This window comes from Tamandua tetradactyla, unplaced genomic scaffold, assembly GCF_023851605.1.
Source record: "Tamandua tetradactyla isolate mTamTet1 unplaced genomic scaffold, mTamTet1.pri scaffold_91_ctg1, whole genome shotgun sequence".
Taxonomy (NCBI): domain Eukaryota; kingdom Metazoa; phylum Chordata; class Mammalia; order Pilosa; family Myrmecophagidae; genus Tamandua; species Tamandua tetradactyla.
In genome coordinates, this window is record NW_027518406.1 from 545,959 (window position 1) to 573,624 (window position 27,666).

A 27,666-nucleotide genomic window follows, 5' to 3' on the forward strand; every position below is an offset into this window, starting at 1 on the left:
ACAATGACATGATCAGAGGTTCATAAATCTTTAATAATGTGATATTACTTGGCTAAACAGTGAAATAGCTAGAATTTCAATTTTTCTCTGCCTAACTGCAAAACATAGATTCCTTGAAAGTTACAAACCTCTCCTAGGTTTAACCTAGACTGTCCCTTTCACATCAATCATCAGAAGTCACTACCTGGAAATACAACTTCCTCCCTTTCTAGTTTGTTGACACAAATACTCTCCATGCCCAGAATCTGTACAAAATTTGGACTCTTCTTGTCAAACATCAGCCTCTGCAGCTACTCCTTTTATTGCTTAGTTTAATCCCCAGTTATTCACTTCAACAAATACTTATCAAGACCAACATTATCTCCTTCTATTTGCCACATCTCTCAATCAAAATCCCAATAGTCAGTGGCTCCAAATACCTGCATTTTCATATGACTACATTTGATAATACACATGACTATGATATTAACCCTGAACAAAAGCCAGAGTCACAACTTCTAGTGATTTTCAAATATACTTGGTGACCCTGCTATATATTGATAATTAAATCATACCTGCATACTTCAGAAATACTCCCATTATTCTCCATGCCTTTTGAATCTCACACATTTCTACAAATGGAATTATCTTCAATGAAGCAGATGGATTATGTAATTTTCCTGATTACAGTATAATTTATATTCCAATACTCCATAGATACACATAATTTACTCCTTCTGTCCTATTAAATTGAAACATCATGTTATCTCCCCTAAGTCTAATGCCTCCAATTAAATGTTATCTCAAGATTGCTTATGAATTCTATTACTGATTATAAGTTAAACCTCCTCTACCAGAAATATTTCCCTTTCCTCACAATCTGTCTCATCATTTAAGCTCATACTGTCTCCATGTTCTAGATAAAATTCCTCTGAGCCAATTTGCCCTCAAGTTCCTGCTGTACAGATCCTTCACTGACAATCAAATTGAATGTGCAGGTTTTGCTTTTATGTATATATGTTATTTAAAGAGAAGCAGGAGTGTAACAGAGGAGATAGGGTTTAACAAATGAGTATGACTGTGGGATCATTATATTGTTTCTTTTTTCTTCCTTCTTTTGGTCAAGAAGCCACTTTTCCTCACAATGCCAAGACCTGGTGCATACCTGGGAGGCATGTTCACACTGCCAGGGAGACTTATGCTCCTGAATGTTCTGTCACCCATAGTGGGGAGGATAGTGAGTTTATTTGTAAAGTTTGGGTTAGAGAGAGGGGCCACATTTGAAAAACCAAAAATTGAAAAAATATTGAAAAGGAGTTGCTTTTATTTATCTTTCTTGCCTAATTGCCATGGCCAGGACCTCCAGTATAATGCTGTTCAGAAGAAGCAGAAATGGATATTTTTGTCTTGGACATGATCTTACATGGAAAGCATCCATTTTTTTTATCCATATTAAACCAAGCTTGTATTCATGGCATAAATCTTATCATGACCCATGATACTTTTTATATGTTACTGGATTCATCTTACTGGTATTTTATTGTCAATAGTTGTGTCCATATTCATAAGACATACTGATCTATAGTTTTGAGCTCCCTGTGATGATTTCATTATCAGGTGTTATTGGCCCAATGAAATAAGAAGTGTTCTCCATCTTCTCTTTTTTGGAAGTGTTGTTAGACATTCTTATTAATTTTCTTTAAAAACTTGGTAGAATTCCTTAGGAAATCCATTTGGCTCTGGCTATTTTTTGAGGATAGTTAATTGATTAGTAAATCAACATTTTGACTTGTTATAAGTTTATTCATATCATTTCTTTTTCAAACAGTCTCAGTAGCTTCTCTTTTTATGGAATAAGCCTTAGTCATAATTATAAATAGGTTTACCTTTTTTTTTTTTTACAGAAATAAGTTTCATAAGGGCAAACCTCAAGATCAAGGGCTTGGTTTATTAAATTGGGAGTCCCTAATGCTTGAGAGAATATCAGAATTACCCCAGGTGGGGAAGTTTAATATTCCACATTTTTTTCTCCAGTCCCTGAAGGCACTTTGCAAGTACTTTATTAATTTTTGCCCAAAATACTCTTGGATGCATTAGGGTACTATAGCAACCTGTACAGGGTAACAAGATCTCATTTCCTATTCTAGGTACCAGATAATTAGTTTGTTTAAATATATTGACAATATGGGTTAAATTATAGCATGTATTACATATAATTTTAATTTTGCACAAAAAATCTCTTCATTGGTCTCGCATAGAATTTTTTTTCTTTTGTCATGTGCAGGCTCTGGGAATCAAAGAAAGATCTCCTGCATGACAGGCAAGAATTCTAACACTGAGCTAACTGCACCACCCTAGATGTTGATTTTTGAAAATAGACAATATCATCCTTTACCCTTGTATTAGCTAAGGTTCTCTAGAGAAACAGAATCAGCAGGAGATATCTATACATAGGCAATCTATTAAAAAATGCCTCACGTAACTGTGGGGAAGGTAGAGTCCAAGGTCTGTAGGGCAGACCTCAAGCTGGTAATGCTCATGAAGGTCCTCAATGAACTCTCAGAATAGGCTGGCTGGCTGAAGCAGAAAGAGTGATTATCTCTTCTGAATCCTCCTTAAAAGCCTTCTGGTGTTTAGATTAACCACCACTCATTGCATTGGACACTTCCCTTTGCTGATTACAAATGCAATTAGCTGTGGATGCAGCCAACGTGATCATGATTTGAGACCATGAAATGTCCTCATACCAACAGATAGGCCAATGCTTGCCCAACCAGACAACTGGATAGCATCACCCGGCCAAGTTGACATATGAACATGAACATCACAGTCCACTCCTTGTCAACTTGGTAGCTATGCACATCACCTTAAATCATACTTAATTTCTAAATAGAAAACAATAACAGATGCATTTTTCCCCACCTAACAATACTCAACTCTCCTGCACACAATCAGAAATGCATTAAATCTCCCCAGAATAGGGTACAAGTTCCTGGGTAATATTCACTCTTAAACTTGATATATTACAACTTAAATACTATAAGATGAACAAAGCAGCATTACAGCCCTCATTTCTGTAACTGATCAGGTTGTAATAGTTCACATTTATCACTACCTTCTTCCACTATCATTTCCATGTTCCCTTTACCCTCAGCTAGGACTTCAGTTGGTAATGGTTCTTTGCCTGGTGGGGTGGCTGAAACCTCTATTCCTGAAGTTTGAAAGCCATTGGTAGTCCTACCTGGATTGGACTGCTGCAGTTTTCCATTGATTTTAATCACAAATCATGGTAGTACTAAAGCACACCCTAGGGGATCTCCCACATTCCAGGAAAACTTTTATCTTCATTGTGTAATTGCAGTCCTATTTCTCCCTGATAGTCAGAGTTAATCACCCCAACCATTAAATTAACCCCTTCTTGATTTGTTGATCCAGGGGCATGAGTAGCCCAAAGTGACCAAGTGGAAGTCTAAGATTCCAGTTCAAAGGAATCATTGCTGTTTCTCCTGGTGGAAGCACTCCCCCTTCTGGAACTGAAATCTATAGATCAGCTGCACTTAAGGTTACAGAAATAGGAAGCAAAAATTTTCCTAGTGAATCACTAGGGCTAATAGTGAGTGGTGCCATTCCTATTTCCGCCCCTTGGTTCCTGGACCCATGAATCCTGACTATGGGGAAAACAGCATCATACAATGAATGCTGCTTCAGAGCACACACAACCCCCTGGAGAACATGGCGCCAGCACTGCAATGTATTGCAACCCAGTTGCCACTTTTGTTGATTTTTCTTTTTTAGTCTTTGCATGAGCAGGCACCAGGAATTGCACCCAGGTCTCCAGCATGGCAGGCGAGAACTCTTGCCTGCTGAGCCATCATGTCCCACCCTTTAGTTGATTTTTCAAAAGAATATCCCACTGTTCTATCAATCCAGCTGCTTCTAGATGATGGAAAACATGACAAGACCAGAGAATTTCATGAACATATGCCCATTCCCACACTTCATTTGCTGTAAAGTGGTTCCTTGATCAGAAGCAATGCTGTGTAGAATACCATAATGAAGGATAAGGAATTCTGTAAGTCCATGGATGGTACTTTTGGAAGGGAAAGCAAACTCTAATCCAAAGTATGTGTCTATTCCAGTCAGAACCAATCACTGCCCCTTCCATGATGGGAGTGATCTAATAAAATCAACCTGCCACCATGGAGCTGGCTGGTCACCTTGGGGAATGATGCCATACTGGGGACTGAATGTGGGTCTCTGCTGCTGGCAAGTTGGGCACCTAGCTGTAGCTGTAGCCAGGTCAGCTTTGGTGAGTGGAAGTCCATGTTGCTGAGTCTCTACATAACCGCCATCCCTACCATCATGACCACTCTGTCCATGAGCCCATTGGGCAATGACAGGAGTTCCTGGGGAAAGAGGCTGATTGGTATCCACAGAACAGGTAATCTTATCTACTTGATTATTAAAACCTCCCTCTACTGAAGTCACCTGCTGGCACGCATTCACACAGGACACAAATATCCTCATGTTTTTAGCCCACTCAGAAAGGTCTATCCATGTACCTCTTCCCCAGACTTCTTTTTTCACCAATTATTCAATCATGCTTTCCAAGTCCCTAGTCATCCAGCCAAACCATTAACAACAGCCCATGTATCTGTATACAAATGCACCTCTGGCCACTTCTCCTTCCAAGCAAAATGAACAGCCAGGTTCACTCCTCAAAGTTATGCCCACTGGAAGACTTTCCCCTCACCACTGTCTTTCAGGGACATCCCAGAAAAGGGTTGTGGTGTTACAGCTGTCAGCTTTCAGGTAGTACCTGCATATCATGCAGACCCATCTGTAAACCAGGCCTGAGTTTTCTCTTTCTCAGTCAATTCACTGTAAGGCACTCCCCATGAGGCCATAGCTCTGGTCTGGGAAGGAGAAGATAATGTGGCAGGAGTGCAAACCAGGAGCATTTGGCCCACTTCCTCATGTAATGGCCCTCAAGACTTGCTCTGGCCCTATTTCATATATACATATATATGAAATATATATATATATATATATAATCATTTTATGATGGCTTGGTGGGTCATACAACATCCAGCTCATTATAGGCAACTCAGATCTCATGGTACTTGGTGGCCCATGGTTTAGTGTTCAGTCTCTACTAAAGCCCAGTAGCAGGGCAAAATACGTTTCTCAACAGGAGAGTAATTACCTGCAGCCAATGGTAAGGCTTTGCTCCAAAATCTTAAAGGTCTGCATTGTGATTCTCCTATAGGGGCCTGTCAAAATCTCCAGACAGCATATATTTGCCACTGACACTTCCAGCACCATTGGGTCTGCTGGATCATATGGTCCAAGTGGCAGAGCTGCTTGTACAGCAGCCTGGACCTGTCACAGAGCCTCTTCTTGTTCATGTCCCCACTCAAAATTAGCTACCTTTCTGGTAATTTAATAAATTGGCCTGAGTAGCACACCCAAATGAGGAATATGTTATTGCCCAAATCTGAAGAGACCAACTAGGCATTGTGCCTCTTTTTTTTTGGTCATAAGAGGAGCCAGGTGTGGCAACTTATCCTTCACCTTAGAAGGGACATTTCAACATGGCCCACACCACTGGACACAGAAATTTCACTGGTGGAAAGCCCCTGTATTTTTATTGGATTTATCTCCCTTTCTCCCTCAAATGCCTTACCTATAAGTCTAGAGTGGTTGCTACTTCTTGCTCACTAGATCTAATGACATGATATCAATAAAATGGACCAGTGTGATGTCTTGTAGGAAGGAGAATTGATCAAGTTCCCTGTGGACAAGATTATGACGTAGGCCTGGAGAATTGATATACACCTGAGGTAGGACAGTGAAAGTATATTGCTGACTTTGTCAGCTGAAAGCAAACTGTTTCTGGTGATCCTTACTAACAGCTATTGAGAAAAAAACATTTGCCAGATCAATAGCTACATATCAGATGCCAGGGTGTATTGATTTGCTCAAACAATGATACCACATCTGGAACAGCAGCTTGCATTGGAGTTATGCTCTATTTGAGATTATGATAATCTACTGTCATCCTTCAAACCCCATCTGTTTCCTGCGCAGGCCAAATAGGAGAGCTGAATGGGGATGTGGTGGCAATCACCACCCTGCACCTTTCTAGTTCTTCATGTCTTTGAGTCCAGTCTGAGTAAAAAACCAATCATAGATACCCACTTGTAAGATTCTGCTTCTTATGAACTATTTCTGGTTGGCTAGGTTTCTCTAGAGAGATAGAATCAGCAGGAGATATCCATAGATACAAAATTTATAAAAGGGTCTTGCATAATCATGGGAACACAGAATCCAGGTTCTGGATTCTGCAGAGCAGCCTGCAAGCTGGTGACCAATTAAGGTCCTTAATGAACCTTTAGGAAAGGTCAGCTGGGGAAGAATTGGGATGAAAGCATCCAAGTTCTGTGGGTCAGGCTGTGAAGCTTGTGATTCCAATGAAGGGTCTAGATGAACTCCACAGGACAGGCTCTCTGGATGAAGCAGGAAGAGTGACTCTTTTGAATCCTCCTAAAAAGCCTTCCAGTGATTAGATTAAATATCACTCATTACAGAATACACTCCCTATAGCTGATTAAAAATGCAATCAGCTGTGGATGCAGTCAACATAATAATTATTTAAGTCCATAAAATGTCCTCATAGCAATAGACAGACCAGTGCTTGCCTGATCAGATGACCAGTCACCACCACCTGACCAAGTAGACACATGAACCTGATCATGAAACTCGGTAACCAAAATTCCTGGTTAAAAGACAAGATTGGAGATATGTGGACCAAAGCACAGAGGAATATGGATTTTACATGTCAGCCATGTATTATGGACTCGGCAAACTCCAGCTGCAACATTTCTATAACTACAGGTTTTGATAATTTATCTTCATGTTAAATGAGTCATTCCTACTATCCCAGGTGCTTTCCATTGGAAATAGTCTAATTTCACACACCAACAGCAGATACATAGAAAAGTGATTTCATTTGCCTTGTCACTACTGCAAAGAGACAGGTGGAAAAACATGGATGAATGACACAAAGCTCAACTCTGACAAGAATTGTGGCAAAATGTATCAAGGTGAGACTCATATGGCAAATTATCATTCTGAGACTTGCTCACAGGATTTTCAAAATTCAGAATAGACCACAAAAGAATGAAAAGAGAGCACAGGTACTCTTCTAAGCTCTTTAATTTGTTCCCACCCAAACCTCCTAGTTGTCCTCTGAGTCAGGTTATGTTTTCCCTCTCTTCATATATGGATTTTTTACAGAGACACAGAAAGAGTGTAAGACAGTCTAGCTAGTGTCAGGTAGTGACCAACACTCAGGCACTTGATTAGATCTTGTAGGGTGTGGATATTATGAACTAAAAGAAGCTTGAGGTGAATCAGATACTATGATACAAAGCTTTTAACAAACATTTATTTTATCAGCATAGAACAAGATTTGGAATTCTAAGTGTTCATTGTTTACATAACATAATAGCAGCAAACATAGGAAATTCACAAGAATGAAAGACAGAAGAAGTTTCTTTACTTACACCACAGAACTACTCTAACCCCAATTCCAGGGGGCAGTAGGCAGGAATTCCATGGGACAGGTTCCAAGGAGTAGGCTGTGGAGGAGAGACTTCAGTCTCTACTCTTTATGGCTTAAGCAGCCCCCTGCTAGGCTTTTTCAACCTTGAAATCTCTGTGCACCCTAAGATGGGAATATAGGATTGAGACTTCCATGCTTCCACGTGGCAATCAGATCCTCAACAGCTCACCTACTTTGATGTCCAATAAATTCATCAGAAAAACTGTGGATATCTCTTGACTGTACAGGGCAGAAAGTTGGTGCAATGGAGGTAGGAGGAACTCTGGCTAAACAGGGTCCATGCAGGGAGTATGAAGGTCACAGATACATAGCCTTTGTGATACACAGGATTTTATCCTGTAAATGTCCAGACATTTGGAGTGGGACAAAAGTGTGATGTGGACAAAGGATTATGGGTATAGAGAGAGGGCTCGTGAGCGCATGCCCTATAGCAGGCCCTTCTTTGTGAACCGTCAGTGTTGACTGTGCTGAGGAGTCCACTTCATCCATGGTCACTCTCTGAGTATTGAACAGTCTGAACACCGTCTCGTTATTCAGTCATTGGGGTCACATTTTCACAATGAGGCAGAGCTTAAAGCTTCCTGCACTGTGTACCGCCTGCCAGCAGAGGGTGCATGGAAATGCCTTTTCTGACCAAACTGTGCCGGAAACACCTTCCTGTTCATCACCTCACCAGGTGCGGAAACCGCAAGAAAGACAAAACAATTTCTTCCCGCCAGACCCACGGAGAGGCGCCCATAGCTCGGGGAGTCCTTGGGGCATGTCCAAGTAAGTAGTTTTCTGTTCATGCCTGACTTTATTTCTAAATAGTGAGTACAGAACCTTCATTTTCTGTACTCTTTCCGTGTAGTTCATTCTCTACTTTCTTTTTAGTAATAGGCATTTTAACAAAGTATCTGCTCATCAAGGGCTTTGCCAGGTCAGAATCTGGGATAATTTTATGGAACCAGGATTCTTCCTAGTGACAATCCTAACAGAGATTCAGAGAGAGGGGAGAAGTAACCTAAACTACTGACATTGATATGCAAATATTCGAGCCTTCCAGTGGAGCAGTTGAGGAACAGACCTGTCCTGGCTGAGCCATATCAGAGTCCGAGGTGAAAAAGTGATGATTTTAAGTTACTTTTAAGTTTACCTTACTGAAATGCTTTAGTTTTGGTGTGACTGATGCTATAGTAGTTATGTAGATAAATCAATAGAGGTGATACTTGCATAGTATGAGAATGTCCTAAATGCCCCTGAATTGTACACTTTAAAATGGCTGTTTGCTAGGTGAATTTAATAAATATGCAAACTTCCAGTGAGGATAAGCTTGTCCCAAGTAAAATTCATGTAAAAACAGAAATTCATTTTTGATGTTCAAGACAATATTGTGACTTTCAATAGCTAGTATTGCATACTGCTTAAAACTACCTAAGATGAAATTTGTGCAGGACTTAAATTACCAATTTATTGAAGAGACATGTGAGAGGCTATTTTTTCTTTTTTCTTCTCTCTTGTAATTCAGATGTGTTCATTGAAAGTAAATTTCTCCTGTGGAAAATTGAAACTGTAAATCTGCACTTAGTTTAATTTTCTTATTTCCATGGGAAGGTGAAATCAGTAAGTTTACCATCTCATCATTTTGTATATATCTATTTCCTGTAATAATCAATATTTCAAATGGTGATGAGCCATTTTCAATTTCTTTTCTCTTTCTCTACTTTCAAATTTAAAAACATATTCTTATGTCTAGTTAAATATTACCCTAATGATTTACATTGAAGGGGGTAATTTAAAATAAATATTTTAGCAAAATATCTGCTTGAGGGCTTTGCCAGGTCAGAAACATAACTATCCATCTTTACATATTGTTTGGATTTCTTTTTAGATTTATTGACTAATTTCTGTTGGTGCAGTATATAAATTCACACTAATAAGTCACATAAATGTTTGTAATCTCTTTTCAACAAGAATCAGTGCCTGATTACATTTTTTACCCTCCCAGCTTGGCACATATAGATAAACACTCATATTTCATAGTCCACAGCACTTTTTCTCCACTTGGAAAATCCCTGCTGCAATCAAAGTCACTACTTCATTCCCCTAATATCTACCAAAAGTCACTATATCTATCAAATGACCCTGAAGGTGAAAGAAATAGATAATACCCTGAAACAACAGGCACAGACAGGCAAAAACAAGTCAAAACCAGAAAATATGACTAGAATCTAATCCACTTCTTGAAGATATAGTGAGCAAAACAAATTCTGGAGTAACATGTCCCTAGTTTGGAGAAGGGATTTATATAACATGTGTTTTTCTCAATGGTTTTCAACATGGGTTAAAGTGCAGTCTCCAGAACAGCAGAGGGAGGAGTTCTGCATAAAACTGGAATACAAACACCTCACTGTTGCCACAAAGAGCCCAAATCATTCAAGACACCAAAGACAGTGCTATTAAGATTATCTTGACACATTTCCTACTTTATAACATCTAGACTCCTAAAAGGCTGATTGCTTCAAAATTCTGGTTTAATTGCCCTTAGGTAGATTCAGCCTCTAAATACTTTAGTGCCATGATAGTGACATGGATGTTGTTTTTTATTTACAAAATTGCAAAGACTTTAATTTTCATATTTGCATTATACAGGAAGATAAACTATAATGTTTTTGAGATTGTTTTCAACTCCGCCATCATAGAAAGAAATATAATTGTATATTTTATAATAGAAAGTCCCCTGCTCAATATGAAGAAAGGAATAATCGCCCAGGTATCTGCACTGGAGAAAAAAAAATAAAGGTAGAGCACTGATGACTTTTTGAAAAATATTCTTGAAGTTTTCCATTTAGAACATTTGTTCTTAGTAAACATTTCTTTTTCTTTTTGCTACTTAATGTAATTATTGAATATTGTATTGCTTCTGATAAAGAAATGCATTAAGATAAAAGCTTTACATAATTGTTATGTTTTGGTTTTCCTTTGCCAATAATATGTTTGTAGACTTAGAAAACACAAAATTCTATAGTTTAAGAGCAAAACTAAATTTAACCAGACAATTAGGTAAAATGGCTACATAGGAAAATAATAACAGTTTTTATCCACATTAGCAATAGACTAGAAAACAACTAGCAAACAACTAGAAATAAAAGTTGAAGAAAATGGTCTGTTCACAACAGCAACATATACAATGAAATAAATTTAATGAGAAAAGTCTTATGTGAAGAAAATCATAAAATATTGAAAAGCATAAACAGTATTCTGAGTGAATGATAAGACATATCATGTTCTTAATAGTCATGTAACATTGATGTTCATCCCATAAAAAATAGTTTATATAGGGAATGGTTTCCAGTTAACAGTCTAGTAGGGTTTTGGGGGATGTTAGGAGAAGGACATGGGTGTTTTATAAGTAATTTATTTAGAAATAATATCAAATGTACAAAAAATTGCAAGAAGGGGTACAAAGAACCTCTGATCCCTTTACTTCAAATCAGAAATCAACTTTGCTTCAATGCTATAAACTCACTCACAGACCCTTTCAACTTCTACCCACTGTTACATCCTTCACAAACAATCTCAAAAAATCTATTTTTTCAGTCAACTTCATTATGCAGCTCTTCATGAGGTTCTTTCATTTTCACATCTTTGACAAATTTAAGGAGTACATATGACCCCTACCTTCATCTGCCCAGTGTTCCCTTTTGAGGTTTAAGCCCTCATTTCCAATAGAATCCTAGTTTGAAGCTATGCTTTACTCACTGTAGTCCTTCAAGAGTGACTGGAAATCCACTTTCCTCACCCATGGGTGATGTGAGATTGATAATCTGATAAAATTTCTTCAGGTTCCTCCATATGCAGAAACACATTTTCACTTTGTAATATAATGACATTTTATGAAGACATGTTTTGAGATTATAGCAATACTGTGGTCTCCATTCACCCTTCACCTACTGTCCTCTCAACCCAATCAACCACCACTCTAATGGTTTCCAACTAATCATTTTTTCCTTGGCCAACAGTACTCCTATATTTTATTTGGCCTTCTGCCTTACCAAAGGCTTGCTTGCTCACTGGCAAGCACTCAGGATTATAGCACTCAAGATTCATGTATTCTATTTTATTCAAGGTATTCTCATCTATTATTTATTTTAATCCTCAAATTGTGCCAGATTTTACCAGATTGGTCTAGGGGGATCTCCTGCAAGATGATTCAAGTAAGGCCCCAAGTAAGTTACCTGTACTATCTATAGGTGGGATTCAAGGAGAGGGGACTAAATTATACCTGATTTCATTTTCCAAATTACATCCTATGATACAGGTCTCATTTCTTTCATTAAGGCTTATAGGCATTCATCTTTGAATATTTAAACTTCACCAATATTCTTCTAAATTTTCTGTTAATGTACCTTTTTAGTTCTTATGTCGATGTATCCTAAAACTAGTGGGCTCACCTGGACATATATATCTCATCATGTTGTTCTTCAATGGATATACAATGGTCTTAGAAGAAGGATCACAGGGCTTTCAATGGTCTTCAGACCCTGAATACTACTCTCTGTCACTCTTTGTCATCCAGTCCACCCCTATTGCCTGAAGTCCATTCCACTCTCAAAGAGCAGTTTGTTGTTGTTGGAATTTTGTGCATTTTCCTATTAAATCTCTTTGTATACCAATCAAATTTTCTAGAACTTTGCCCAGATAAATACTTCATCTTTCACCACACATATCTGGTCTTTCCAAGAAGATTGTCTCACCTCAAAAATGAAGTCCTTCCATACAAGTTAACTTTGTCATTTTTTACTTTAAACTATCTTTTGTAAACTAAGCTTAAACATAACAGGGAGCACAACAGACTGTTTTGTTTATCTGTATATTTGCATTGACTAATACAGCCTTGATTCAAAGAGATTATGAACTTCTTTAAAAATGTTGCACAATAGCTAAGCTGGAAAATAAAGAATGACATAAAACTATGACTAATATAAAAAATAGAATACATGATTACCTATAATACCTGCTTTTAAAAAATGCATTATTTTTTTTAAAAAAGTGAATTTTTAAGAGTAAATTTTATAAAATGGGCAAGGTGTGTCTAGGAATTGGCCCAGGTTTTCAAAAACAGCTAATGGGTTTGGGGCAGAAATATTTATAGTGTTTTCTTAAAACCCATTTTATTTCTGTAAGGTTGTTAGAAATGTCACTGCTTTTGTTACTAACTTTAGCAAATTGTTTCTTCTCTCTTTTATTCTTTCTCTAGTATAGGATTTTCAATTTTGTTGATATTTTCAAAGAGCAACTTTTAATTGTGTTGATTCTATTTTTTTTCTGTTCTGTAATTCATCGCTGATCTAATCTTCATTTCCTTCCTTCTACCAGACTTGGATTGTTTGCTCTTCTTTTTCTGTTTCTTTAAGATGTACATTCCGGTATTAATTTTAAATTATTATTCCTTTAATTAAACTTATTTTACTTATTTAGGTGTTTATCACTAAATTTCTCTATTAGCAAGGTTTTCAGTACATCCTGTATGTTATGTTGTTTTCATTTTTGTATATCTCAAAGTATTTTCTAACATCCCTCATGATTTCATCTATGTCCCTTTGGTTGATTGAGTGTGTTGTTCAATTTCCACATATTTGTGTAACTTCCCAATTTCCCTTCTGTTATCAATTTCTAGTTTCATTTCACTTTGGAAAAAAAGATGCTTATGCTTTCAATGATTTTATATATGTTATAGACTAAAATATGGTCTATTCTGGGAATGTTCCACATGGACTTTAGAAAAATGTATATTCTCCTGGAACTAGTTGGTTTATAGTATTGTTCAAGTCCTCTATTTCTGTATCAATCACCTGTCTAGTTTTTCTATTTATTTGTGAAATGGGGCATTGAACTGTTCTATGTCTATTCAAATAGACATATTTTATTTTTTCCCCCATGTATTTTGGTGTTCTGTGGTTCCTGGCATGTAAATTTACAATTTTTATATATTCTTGGTAAGTTGATACTTTCATATATATATGAAATTTTCTGTTAATGTACCTTTTTAGTCCTTATGTCAATGTATCCTAAAACTAGGGGGCTACAAAGCTACTTACTATATATATGTATATATACATATACATAGTAGTTCTTTGCTTTTCATAACTATGGTTGTTTTAATTTTGTCTATTATTCTAGTGTGCTTATTTTATTTTTTAGTTATTATTTGCATTCAATATCTCAGTATTGTTTACCATTCTTTTGCTTTCAATCTTTCTGGGCCTTTGGATCTAAAGTGCTTCTCTTAGGCAATAAATGGTTACATCAAGTTTTATCCATTATGTGAAGCTATGCTCTAATTAAGTAATTACTCTAAATGTAAAATTATTAAAATAATAATGACAGCAGAGTTTGGTATAATGGATAAAATTACTTACAATTAAAGACTTAAATCTTCAATTTTATTTGTGTTTTGTATGTATTTTTATTATTAAATCCTCCATTATTTTGTAGTGTACCAGTTTAATTCCCTTCCAATTTCAATTTTTTCTTTAACATTACTGAAATAATTTCTAAATTACTGGGCAAATGCAAAAAAATAAAGAATACTAAAATACACTCCTTACTTTCATATCCTGATTTGTCATTTTTTATATTTTGCTGCATTTGCCATTTCTTCTTCCTTCCTTTATGTCTTCCTTCTTCCTAAACTTTTGAATGTAGTTTGGATATACTATTTCCTGGCACACAATACTTCTATGTAAATATCCTTAGAACTAGGATAATCACTATTGTAACTGCCTTATGTAGAATTAACAAGTTAAGACATTAATTTTGTTACAAGGCATATTCTGTGTTCCAATTTTTCCATATGTCCAACAAGGTCTTTTCACATCTTTTCTCCATTACTAGATCCCATCTGGGTGCATGTGTTACATTTAATTGTCCTTAACTTTTTCATTGTTCTTTTTTTCAATAGTGAAAATATATATACAACATATGTACTACCATCTCAAACACTCCTAATAACCTTCATTGGGATTAATTACATTAGCAGTGTTGGGCTGTGCTCACCACCATCCATTTCCAGAAATTTCCCTTCACCCTAAACATAATCCCTGTATCCATTGTGCACAAAATTCACTGTTGTCCATATATCCTGTATCAGGTAAGCTCTAATCTATTTTCTCTGAACTTACTTATTTCAAATGAATGAAATCATATAATACATCTCTATGTACTTGACATTTCATTCAGCATGACATCTTCTGGTTCATCCATGTTATAGCATGTGTCAGGGCTTCATTCTACAGCTGAATAATATTTCACTGTATGTACATACACTCATTTTATCTTAGTGCATATTTGGAGTGCTGCTATCTTCTGGCTATTACAAAACCATTGCTATAATTACTGCTATACAACTATCTGTTTGAGTTCCTTCTCATCCATACTTTGGGGGATGTAAGTAGAATGCCAGGTCAGATTATAGTTATATGTTTAACTATTTGAGGAACCTCCAAACTCTTTCTCACAGTGGTTGTATCATTTAATATTCCCCCCAGAAATGTGCAAGTGTTTCTAATTCACTGTACTTTTGTGGGTATTTATTTATATATTTTTAATAGTAGACATTCTTGTGATTGTGAGGTGCTATATGTCATTGTGATTTTTATAAACTTGTTCTTGTGGTACCAATTAAACTACTCACAATTTCCCATTAAGAACTTTCAAGTGGACATTTCAATTGGATCAATTACATTAATGATATTCTTCTACTATCACCAATATCCATTATCCCAACTTCTTCATCACCCCAAACAGAAACTCTCTACCCATTAAAAATTAATTCCTTTTCCCTCTTCACCCCTCCAGACTTTGATAACTTAGCATAATTTGATAACTTATTAGCCTTTGGTCATTATGAAATTTCCTTCTTTTGGTTGTTTTGTATAAACAAGTTCATATAATAATTGTCATTTTGTTCCTGGTTTAATTTACACAACATTTCTTCTTCATGATTCATGTATGTTATAGTATGTACCAGCTTCATTCACTTTCACAGCTGAATAATATTCCATTGTATGTATACAACTTTTTGTTTACTTATTAATTTATTGATGGACTTGGCTTCCACCTTTTATCTACTTTGAACAATGCTGCCATAAACATTGGTATACCATATTTATTGGTGTTCCTGCCTTCAGTTCTTTTGAGTATATATCAAGAAGTGAGATTGCTCTGTCAAGTGGGGATTCTATTTTTAACTTTCTGTGGTATTGCCAAACTGGTTTCCACAGTGTCTATCACACTTTACAATGCCACAAGCAATAGTATAAGGATTCCTATTTCTCTGTATTTTCATCAATATTTACTTTTTTGGGCTTGGTTAGTAATAGCCATTTAGAGGATGGAAAATGATATCTCATTTTGCTTTTGATTTGCATTCTCTAATAAGCAGTGATGTTGGATATCTTTTCATGCACCATTGACTATCTATATTTTCTTTGGAGAAATTACTAGTGAAGCTATACTATTTTAGACATTGCTGTATTGGGAGGGTTTTGATAACTGATATAATTGTTTTATCAGTTCCTGGTCTTTTGACATTATATTTCTTACAGAGTCAAGTTTAGTCAATTTGTGTGTTTCTGGGAATTTGTCCATTTCAACTATTACCTAGTTTATTAGCATACAATCATTCTTAATATTCTCTTAAAATCCCTTTAATTTCTCTAAAGTCAGCAATAATATGCCCCCTTTCAGTTCAAGTTATTTTAATTTTTTGTTATTTGTATATTCTCTTTTTGTTTCTTTATCAATTTATCTAATATTTGACATAACTCTGGGTATTTTGTATTTTCCTTTTCATTCATCTTAAGATATTTCCCAATTTCCTGATGATTTCTTCTTTGCCAGATTGGTTTCTTATGAGTGCATTGTTTAACTGCCACATATTTGTAAATTTTCACATTCCCCTGTTATTGATAATTATTTTCATTTCATTTTGTTTAGATAAGGTCCTTTAGAAAATTTCAATCTTTTAAAATTTATTGATATTTTATTCCAATATGTTTGTGATATAACATACAGTCTGTCCTGGGGAATGATCCTGTGCAATTGAGAAAAATATTTACTCTGTTGTTTTCAAACATATTCTGTTACATATTTCTCACAATCTCCCTTTCTGTATATGTTGTATACAACCATATTTATCTGCTACACCTACTTGATACATATTATTATTCAAGTTCTCTATTTCTTTTGGTCTTTAGTGTGGGTGTGCTAGTCATTATTTAAAGAAGTATCATGAAGTCTTCTATTAATATAGAATCAGGGGACTTCCTGGAAGATGGCGGCTTAGTAAGACGCGCGGATCTTAGTTTCTTCTCCAGGACACCTACTAGGGGAGTAGAAACGATACAGAAAGCACCCAAAGCCACAACAGAGATAAAAAAGACAGCGTACCCCATCCTGGAACGGCTAGCTGGCTGAGAGAAGCAGCTCGGGTGAGATCGCCGAGGCGCGCGGGCCTTACCGGGCGGGGTGGCAAGCGGCCAGAGTTACTCCCTTCCCCCTTCCCGGGCCGGCTGGGAGAATTGGAGAGGCGGTCCCCTGAAACAAAGACGGCTGGCGCCCACACCACGCGCAGCCCCCGGACCAACTGAGAGAATTGGATTGGAAACCCCCAGGCCGCGGAGAACGGTGACGGGTGGGGGAGGCCCCTTCCAAACCCGTGACTCCCGGGGAACGTGAACTCTCTCGGGCGGGCTGCTGCTGCTGGCGCCCTCCCGCCATGCTTGTTGCCCAGGGCTGACTAGGAAATTCGGACGGGCTCTTTCCCTGGCTGCGGCGACCAGCAACCCTCCCTGTGTTCGGACCCCGGGCCGGCTCAAGCCATTTCGGCTAGCGAACCACCCGGACGGCGAGAGTTTTCCAAAGTTTAAGGTCCCACAGCACCTTTTACTGGTGGGACCCACAGACAAACGTGTGCAACGAGCGCCACCTACTGGGCAGGATAAGAAAAACAGAACCCAGAGATTTCACAGAAAAATATTACAACCTTGCTGGGTCCAACACCAAGAGAAATCTGAATAAATGCCCAGACACCAGCAGCAGAAGATAACTGTCCACGCTCAAAAGATTGAGAATATGGCCCAGTCAAAGGAACAAACCAATAGCTCAAATGAGACACAAGAGCTGAGACAACTAATCCTGAATATACGAACAGAAATGGAAAACCTCTTCAAAAATGAAATCGATAAATTGAGGGAGGACATGAAGAGGACATGGGCTGAACATAAAGAAGAAATAGAAAAACTGAAAAAACAAATCGCAGAACTTATGGAAGTGAAGGATAAAGTAGCAAACATAGAAAAAATAATGGATAGCTACAATGATAGGTTTAAAGAGACAGAAGATAGAATTAGTGATTTGGAGGATGGAACATCTGAATCCCAAAAAGAAACAGAAACTATCGGGAAAAGAATGGAAAAATTTGAACAGGGTATCAGGGAACTCAAGGACAATATGAACCGCACAAATATACGTGTTGTGGGTGTCCCAGAAGGAGAAGAGAAGGGAAAAGGAGGAGAAAAACTAATGGAAGAAATTTTCACTGAAAATTTCCCAACTCTTATGAAAGACCTAAAATTACAGATCCAAGAAGTGCAGCGCACCCCAAAGAGATTAGACCCAAATAGGCGTTCTCCAAGACACTTACTAGTTAGAATGTCAGAGGTCAAAGAGAAAGAGAAGATCTTGAAAGCAGCAAGAGAAAAACAATCCATTACATACAAGGGAAACCCAATAAGACTTTGTGTAGATTTCTCAGCAGAAACCATGGAAGCTAGAAGACAGTGGGATGATATATTTAAAATACTAAAAGAGAAAAACTGCCAACCAAGACTCCTATATCCAGCAAAATTATCCTTCAAAAATGAGGGAGAAATTAAAACATTCTCAGACAAAAAGTCACTGAGAGAATTTGTGACCAAGAGACCAGCTCTGCAAGAAATACTAAAGGGAGCACTAGAGTCAGATACAAAAAGACAGAAGAGAGAGATATGGAAAAGAGTGTAGAAAGAAGGAAAATCAGATATGATATATATAATACAAAAGGCAAAATGTTAGAGGAAAATATTATCCAAACAGTAATAACACTAAATGTCAATGGACTGAATTCCCCAATCAAAAGACATAGATTGGCAGAATGGATTAAAAAACAGGATCCTTCTATATGCTGTCTACAGGAAACACATCTTAGACCCAAAGATAAACATAGGTTGAAAGTGAAAGGTTGGGAAAATATATTTCATGCAAATAACAACCAGAAAAGAGCAGGAGTGGCTATACTAATATCCAACAAATTAGACTTCAAATGTAAAACAGGTAAAAGAGACAAAGAAGGACACTATATACTAATAAAAGGAACAATTAAACAAGAAGACATAACAATCATAAATATTTATGCACCGAATCAGAATGCCCCAAAATACGTGAGGAATATACTGCAAACACTGAAAAGGGAAATAGACTCATATACCATAATAGTTGGAGACTTCAACTCACCACTCTCATCAAGGGACAGAACATCTAGACAGAGGATCAACAAAGAAATAGAGAATCTGAATATTACTATAAATGAACTAGACTTAATAGACATTTATAGGACATTACATCCCACAACAGCAGGATACACCTTTTTCTCAAGTGCTCATGGATCATTCTCAAAGATAGACCATATGCTGGGTCACAAAGCAAGTCTTAACAAATTTAAAAAGATTGAAATCTTACACAACACTTTCTCGGACCATAAAGGAATGATGTTGGAAATCAATAATAGGCAGAGTGCCAGAAAATTCACAAATACGTGGAGACTCAACAATACACTTCTAAACAACGACTGGGTCAAAGAAGAAATTGCAAGAGAAATTAGCAAATACCTCGAGGCGAATGAAAATGAAAACACAACATATCAAAACTTATGGGACGCAGCAAAGGCAGTGCTAAGAGGGAAATTTATTGCTCTAAATGCCTATATCAGAAAAGAAGAAAAGGCAAAAATTCAGGAATTAACTATCCATTTGGAAGAACTGGAGAAAGAACAGCAAGCTAACCCCAAAGCAAGCAAAAGGAAAGAAATAACAAAGATTAGAGCACAAATAAATGAAATTGAAAACATGAAAACAATAGAGAAAATCAATAAGGCCAGAAGTTGGTTCTATGAGAAATCAATAAGATTGATGGGCCCTTAGCAAGATTGACAAAAAGAAGAAGAGAGAGGATGCAAATAAATAAGATCAGAAATGGAAGAGGAGACATAACTACTGACCTCACAGAAATAAAGGAGGTAATAACAGGATACTATGAACAACTTTATGCTAATAAATACAACAATTTAGAGGAAATGGACGGGTTCCTGGAAAGACATGAACAACCAACTTTGACTCAAGAAGACATAGATGACCTCAACAAACCAATCACAAGTAAAGAAATTGAATTAGTCATTCAAAAGCTTCCTAAAAAGAAAAGTCCAGGACCAGATGGCTTCACATGTGAATTCTACCAAACGTTCCAGAAAGAATTAGTACCAATTCTCTCCAAACTCTTCAAAAAAATCGAAGTGGAGGGAAAACTACCTAATTCATTCTATGAAGCCGTCATCACCCTCATACCAAAACCAGGCAAAGATATTACAAAAAAGAAAACTACAGACCAATCTCTCTAATGAATACAGATGCAAAAATCCTCAATAAAATTCTAGCAAATCGTATCCAACAACACATTAAAAGAATTATACATCATGACCAAGTAGGATTCATCCCAGGTATGCAAGGATGGTTCAACATAAGAAAATCAATTAATGTAATACACCATATCAACAAATCACAGCAGAAAAATCACATGATCATCTCAATTGATGCAGAGAAGGCATTCGACAAGATTCAACATCCTTTCCTGTTGCAAACACTTCAAAAGATAGGAATACAAGGGAACTTCCTTAAAATGATAGAGGGAATATATGAAAAACCCACAGCTAATATCATCCTCAATGGGGAAAAATTGAAAACTTTCCCCCTAAGATCAGGAACAAGACAAGGATGTCCACTATCACCACTATTATTCAACATTGTGTTGGAGGTTCTAGCCAGAGCAATTAGACAAGAAAAAGAAATACAAGGCATCAAAATTGGAAAGGAAGAAGTAAAACTATCACTGTTTGCAGACGATATGATACTATACGTCGAAAACCCGGAAAAATCCACAACAAAACTACTAGAGCTAATAAATGAGTACAGCAAAGTAGCAGGTTACAAGATCAACATTCAAAAATCTGTAGCATTTCTATACACTAGTAAGGAACAAGCTGAGGGGGAAATCAAGAAACGAATCCCATTCACAATTGCAACTAAAAGAATAAAATACCTAGGAATAAATTTAACTAAAGAGACAAAAAACCTATATAAAGAAAACTACAAAAAACTGCTAAAAGAAATCACAGAAGACCTAAATAGATGGAAGGGCATACTGTGTTCATGGATTGGAAGACTAAATATAGTTAAGATGTCAATCCTACCTAAATTGATTTACAGATTCAATGCAATACCAATCAAAATCCCAACAACTTATTTTTCAGAAATAGAAAAACCAATAAGCAAATTTATCTGGAAGGGCAGGGTGCCCCGAATTGCTAAAAACATCTTGAGGAAAAAAAACGATGCTGGAGGTCTCGCGCTGCCTGACTTTAAGGCATATTATGAAGCCACAGTGGTCAAAACAGCATGGTATTGGCATAAAGATAGATATATCGACCAATGGAATCGAATAGAGTGCTCAGATATAGACCCTCTCATCTATGGACATTTGATCTTTGATAAGGCAGTCAAGCCAACTCACCTGGGACAGAACAGTCTCTTCAATAAATGGTGCCTAGAGAACTGGATATCCATATGCAAAAGAATGAAAGAAGACCCATCTCTCACACCCTATACAAAAGTTAACTCAAAATGGATCAAAGATCTAAACATTAGGTCTAAGACCATAAAACAGTTAGAGGAAAATGTAGGGAGATATCTTATGGATCTTACAACTGGAGGCGGTTTTATGGACCTTAAACCTAAAGCAAGAGCACTGAAGAAGGAAATAAATAAATGGGAACTCCTCAAAATTAAACACTTTTGTGCATCAAAGAACTTCATCAAGAAAGTAGAAAGACAGCCTTCACAATGGGAGACAATATTTGGAAATGATATATCAGATAAAGGTCTAGTATCCAGAATTTATAAAGAGATTGTTCATCTCAACAACAAAAAGACAGCCAACCCAATTACAAAATGGGAAAAAGACTTGAACAGACACCTCTCAGAAGAGGAAATACGGATGGCCAAGAGGCACATGAAGAGATGCTCAATGTCCCTGGCCATTAGAGAAATGCAAATCAAAACCACAATGAGATATCATCTCACACCCACCAGAATGGCCATTATCAACAAAACAGAAAATGACAAGTGCTGGAGAGGATGTGGAGAAAGAGGCACACTTATCCACTGTTGGTGGGAATGTCAAAGGGTGCAACCACTGTGGAAGGCAGTTTGGCAGTTCCTCAAAAAGCTGAATATAGAATTGCCATACGACCCAGCAATACCATTGCTAGGTATCTACTCAAAGGACTTAAGGGCAAAGACACAAACGGACATTTGCACACCAATGTTTATAGCAGCATTATTTACAATTGCAAAGAGATGGAAACAACCAAAATCTCCATCAACAGAAGAGTGGCTAAACAAACTGTGGTATATACATACGATGGAATATTATGCAGCTTTAAGACAAGATAAACTTATGAACCATGTAATAACATGGATGACCTAGAGAATATTATGCTGAGTGAATCCAGCCAAAAACTAAAGGACAAATACTGTATGGTCCCACTGATGTGAACGGACATTCGAGAATAAACTTGAAATATGTCATTGGTAACAGAGTTCAGCAGGAGTTAGAAACAGGGTAAGACAATGGGTAATTGAAGCTGAAGGGATACAGACTGTGCAACAGGACTAGATACAAAAACTCAAAAATGGACAGCACAATAATACCTAATTGTAAAGTAATCATGTTAAAACACTGAATGAAGCTGCATCTGAGCTATAGGTTTTTGTTTTGTTTTGTGTTGTTTTGTTTTGATTTTACTATTATTACTTTTATTTTTTTCTCTATATTAACATTCTATATCTTTTTCGGTTATGTTGCTAGTTCTTCTAAACCAATGCAAATGTACTAAGAAATGATGATCATGCAGCTATGTGATGATGTTAAGAATTAATGATTGCATGTGTAGAATGGTATGATCTCTAAATGTTGGGTTAATTTCTTTTTTTCTGTTAATTAAAAAAAAAAAAAAGAGAAGGGATAATTGGAGATGAAGGGATACAGACTGTACAACGGGACTGGATATAAAAACTCAGAAATGGACAGCACAATACTACCCAATTGTAATGCAATTATGTTAAAACACTGAATGAAGCACATGTGAGGTATAGGTTTTTTTTTTTTGTTTTTTTTGTTTTTTTTTTCTTTCTATTATTGTTTTAATTCTTATTCTGTTGTCTTTTTATTTCTTTTTCTAAATCGATGCAAATGTACTAAGAAATGATGAATATGCAACTATGTGATGTTATTAAGAATTACTGATTGTACATGTACATTGAAATGATTTCTAATTGTTTTGTTAATTCTTTTTTTAATTAATAAAAAAATATATATATAGAATCACCTTTTTCTCCTATCAATCTGTAAATGTTTCATGTATTTTGGGTCTTACAATTATTATTTTCATGTTTTTTATCTTCAAATTTTATTGAGATATATTGACATATCATATATTCTATCCAAAGAATACATCTCACCATAACATCACCTAGTTGTGCAATCATCATCATACCCACTTTTAGACCATTTTCATTGCTCCAGAAAGGATAATGAGACATAGACATATAAAAAGAAAGCCTGAAACATCCCGTATCCCTTATCTCCTCTATTATTGATGTCTAGTATTGGTACAGTACACCTGTTACTGTTGATGAAACAGTATTAAGGTATTACTGTTAGCTCTGGTCCATCACTGGCAGTAGATATTTCCCCTATACTATTTATTATTAACTATTTGTACAAGTGTTGTATATTTGCACTAGTTCATGCAAGAAATTAATTATATTTGTAGTGTTAATTAGTGACTTACTATTACTCTAAACAATGCCTTTCAACCAAATTCACCTACAATAGAGAACTATTACTTATAATCCTAATAAGCTACCCACACCTCTATCTATTTCCAAACATTTAAGTTCAACCTCGTTAAAAATTCTGCATGTAATTAAATAATTAGCTCCTGGCTATTTCTATGTACCCTATATTCTATGTTTGAAGACTGAGTTTAGATATTCTAGTTATGTTTGTAATTGATCCTTTCCTTTTATCAGTATATATAGGATCTGTCTTTGTTCCTTCTAACAATATTTGACTCAGTTTATTTTGTCTGCTAATTATTTAATCATCCCCACTCTGTTTTTATTTTGTATGCTCTATGGCAGGGGTCCAATTTCATTTTTTTCCTGTGTGGGTATCCCATTATTGCAGCACCATTTGTTGAATTTTTGTTTGTTTTTGTTTTATTTCTTTTGTTTGCCTGCCAACAAGCAAACAAAAGAAAGAAGTGCATGGGCTAGCAAATGAACCAGGGTCTCCAACATGGCAGGTGAGAATTCTACCACTGAACTACCCTTGCACCTCCCACATTGTTTTGATTGCAATATTCATGGAATAGATTTCCATCATTTCACTTTTAACTTACTTGTGTCTTTGAATTTAAGGTGTGCCACCTATAACTGGAATAGAGTTCTCCCTTCCACATCACAGGTGTTAGGGGAGAAAGCAGTGCCCTTCCAGTATAGAAAATTTGCATAAAATGTGTTGGTCCTCTTCTCATACCAAAGAAGTCTGAATTTTTTCTTTTCTGTTTACAATAACTTATTTGCATTAAAAGACAAAACAAGTTGATATTATATAATACTATGCAGAAATTTTATGCATTTCTGAGTTGTTAAATATGTGCCATATTGTCTGTGACCTTCATGCGTCACACACAGCTTCTGCAAAATTGCACTAAAAGTTCCATTTAATTTCTCATGCTAACCTGTGATATATTGAATATATCATAGAGAAAGTCATGATGTAGAAGGGATAACTGTGATTTCTGCTTGAGAAATTTAAGACATTTATTTTAAAATAACTCCTGATGATTCAGGACTTCTGCCATTTTGATATTTAGTTTTTGTAAGTAATACTTTTTTGTACCTTAATTATTTCATTATTTCCTCCTTTTTAGTTTAGTTGATCTTTTTAAATGAAACACTCCAGAAACATTAGGAACACTTCTGATTTCCTGTTTTGCATATTTTTCTGATATTTTCTTTGTGGTTACCATGGGAGTTTAACTTAACATACTGAATCTAATTATCTCTTTAGATTTGATACCAACTTAACTTCAGTATATCCACACACTTTGTTCCTGTACTTCTCTATTTTCCCTTCTTTATAAAATTCTTATCACAAATTATGTGTCTATTCTTTTTGAATCTGAAACCATACAGTTTTCATTACTTTAATGCATTTCCATTTTATACTCTACATATGGATTATATACCAAAAATACAATAAAATAGTACTGGATTACTTTATAATACTTTATAATTGATATGTAATTATAATTTATATAATTACCTTACTGGAAAGCCATATCTTTTTGTGCTACTTTGGTCATCTGTCCACTGTCCTTTCATTTCAGTCTTGAGAACTCACTTTAGTTTTGCTGGTCAGGCAGATCAAGTGGTGATGCATACTCAATTTTTGTTTATCTGAGAATATCTTAATTTCTCCCCCAGTTTTGAAAGAGAGCTTTTCTAGATACAAACAGTCTTCCTTGGTAATTATTTTTTTTCAGGACTTTATAAATAGTTCTTTCCATTGTCTTATTGTGTGCAAGGTTTATTTCTTTTATTTTTAAAGCAATTTTATTCAGATATATTCACAAACCATATTGATGTATTGATTGTATATCATATGTTTGAAATGATGTAGGTACCTTAGAAAACCCATGTTTTAATCCTAATCCCATTTCGTAAAGGCAGCCATTTCTTCTAATCCCTATTCAGTACTGTATGTTTGAAACTGTAATTAGATCATCTCCCTGGAGATGTGATTCAATTAAGAGTCGTTGTTAAACTGAATTAGTGAATCCTATAAAAGAGTAAACAGTTTGGAGAATGGAAGATATTTGGAGAGAGCAGAGAACGCTGCAGCAACACAAAGCAGAGAATCCACCAGCCAGCAACCTTTGGAGATAAATAAGGAAAACATCTCCTGGGGAGCTTCATGAAACAGGAAGCCAGGAGACAAAGCTAACAGATGATGCTGTGTTCACCATGTGTCCTTCCAGTGGAGAGAAGCCCTGACTATGTTTGCCATGTGCCTTCCCACTTGAGAGAGAAACCCTGAACTTCGTTGGCCTTCTTGAACCAAGGATCTTTCTCTGGATGCCTTTGATTGGACATTTCTATAGACTTGTTTTAATTGGGACATTTTCATGGCCTTAGAACTGTAAATTAGCAACTTATTAAATCCCCTTTTAAAAAGCCATTCCACTCCTGGTATATTGCATTCCAGCATCTAGCAAACTAGAACACAATAAAATCCACCCAAAGTATAAAATCAATGGCTCACAGTATAATCAACAAGAATTGTGTACTCATCACCACAATCAATTTTTGAACACTTTAATTCCTCCCAAAAGAAAATCTCATGCACTTTATAGTCCTTTTTCATTGCAACTTAACATTGGTGTGGTGCCTATTTTGCAGTTGAGGAAATAATAAAATATTGTTCTTGTAATCCATAGTTTGTTTTAGATATAGTTTTTCCCAACTATCACCCTATTAGTAGCATCTCATGATAATGACATATATTTGTTTTAGTTCATGAGGGAACATTCTTATCTTTTTACTACTGACCACTGTCATTATCTGTTTTATCTGGCTTTTCTTCTAGTGACACACATGACCCTAAACTTCCCCTTTAAACAGCAGTCACATAACTCAGCAGTGATAATTAGACTTGCAATAATGTGGGACCATCACCTTTTATCCATTTCCAAATATTATGAAACAATATAATGAAAAGTATATGCATCAGCTCCCCATTCTCTACTCTCCTATGTCCTGTAAACCTATATCCTAGATTATAACTGTATGACTTTGTTTGTTATTAGTTCATATTTAATGAGATCATAAAATATTTTTCCTTTTGTATCTGGCTTATTTCACTCACCATAATATACTCAAGGTTCATCTGTGTTGTTGCAGACATCAGGAATTCACTACTTCTTACAACTGAATAATTTTCAATTATGTTTATTGTTTATCCTTCATCAGTTGTTGGATACTTGAGTTATTTCCATCTTTTGGTGTTGTGAATAGTGTTGCGATGCAAATATCTGTTCATGTTCCTGCATAAGGTAAGTAGGAATATTGTTTAATTGGTATTTTCCAAAGATGAGGCCAAATTATTCTATAATATTGGTTTAGGTTTTTTCACCTCTTTCAGGATGCACTGCTTTCATATATAAATTTATTGTGTACTTGTATAATCCATTCTATCTTTAACATTGGTAAATTTTTGTATATATCAGATGTACCTCAGGAAGGGTTGGGTTTTGATATATGACCCAATAAAATAAAAGACCTAATAAAACATCTGAGGAAAGTTAAGAAAGAAAGGTAGGGTTTAACAAATGAGTATGACTCCTGAATCATTATACTAATATTTCTTTTAGTATCCAATATCTTGGAGCAGCTAGATGGAAAAGCCTAAAATTGTGGAACTGTAACCTATAGCAAACTCCGAAATCTGTTCTATAGCTAATTGTTGTGGCATTCTTTGAAATTTATTGCTTTTTGTACATATATCATTTTCCCAATAAATGAAAGTAAAAAAAAAGAAAGAAAAAGATAAAACAGTAGGACTTGAGGACTTCAGGAGGA

At 36.0% G+C, this 27,666-nt stretch overlaps 1 long non-coding RNA gene across 3 annotated transcripts in view; it reads left to right on the top strand.

The window, feature by feature from the left end:
* The first annotated feature begins 8,277 nt into the window (after positions 1-8,277).
* LOC143673295 (uncharacterized) overlaps positions 8,278-27,666 on the top strand; it is a 62,116-nt gene continuing 42,727 nt past the window's right edge. For all 3 annotated transcript variants that reach the window (XR_013170312.1, XR_013170311.1, XR_013170313.1), the window contains exon 1: positions 8,278-8,374. This is a non-coding gene — a long non-coding RNA (uncharacterized LOC143673295). The remainder of the gene's footprint in view (positions 8,375-27,666) is intronic.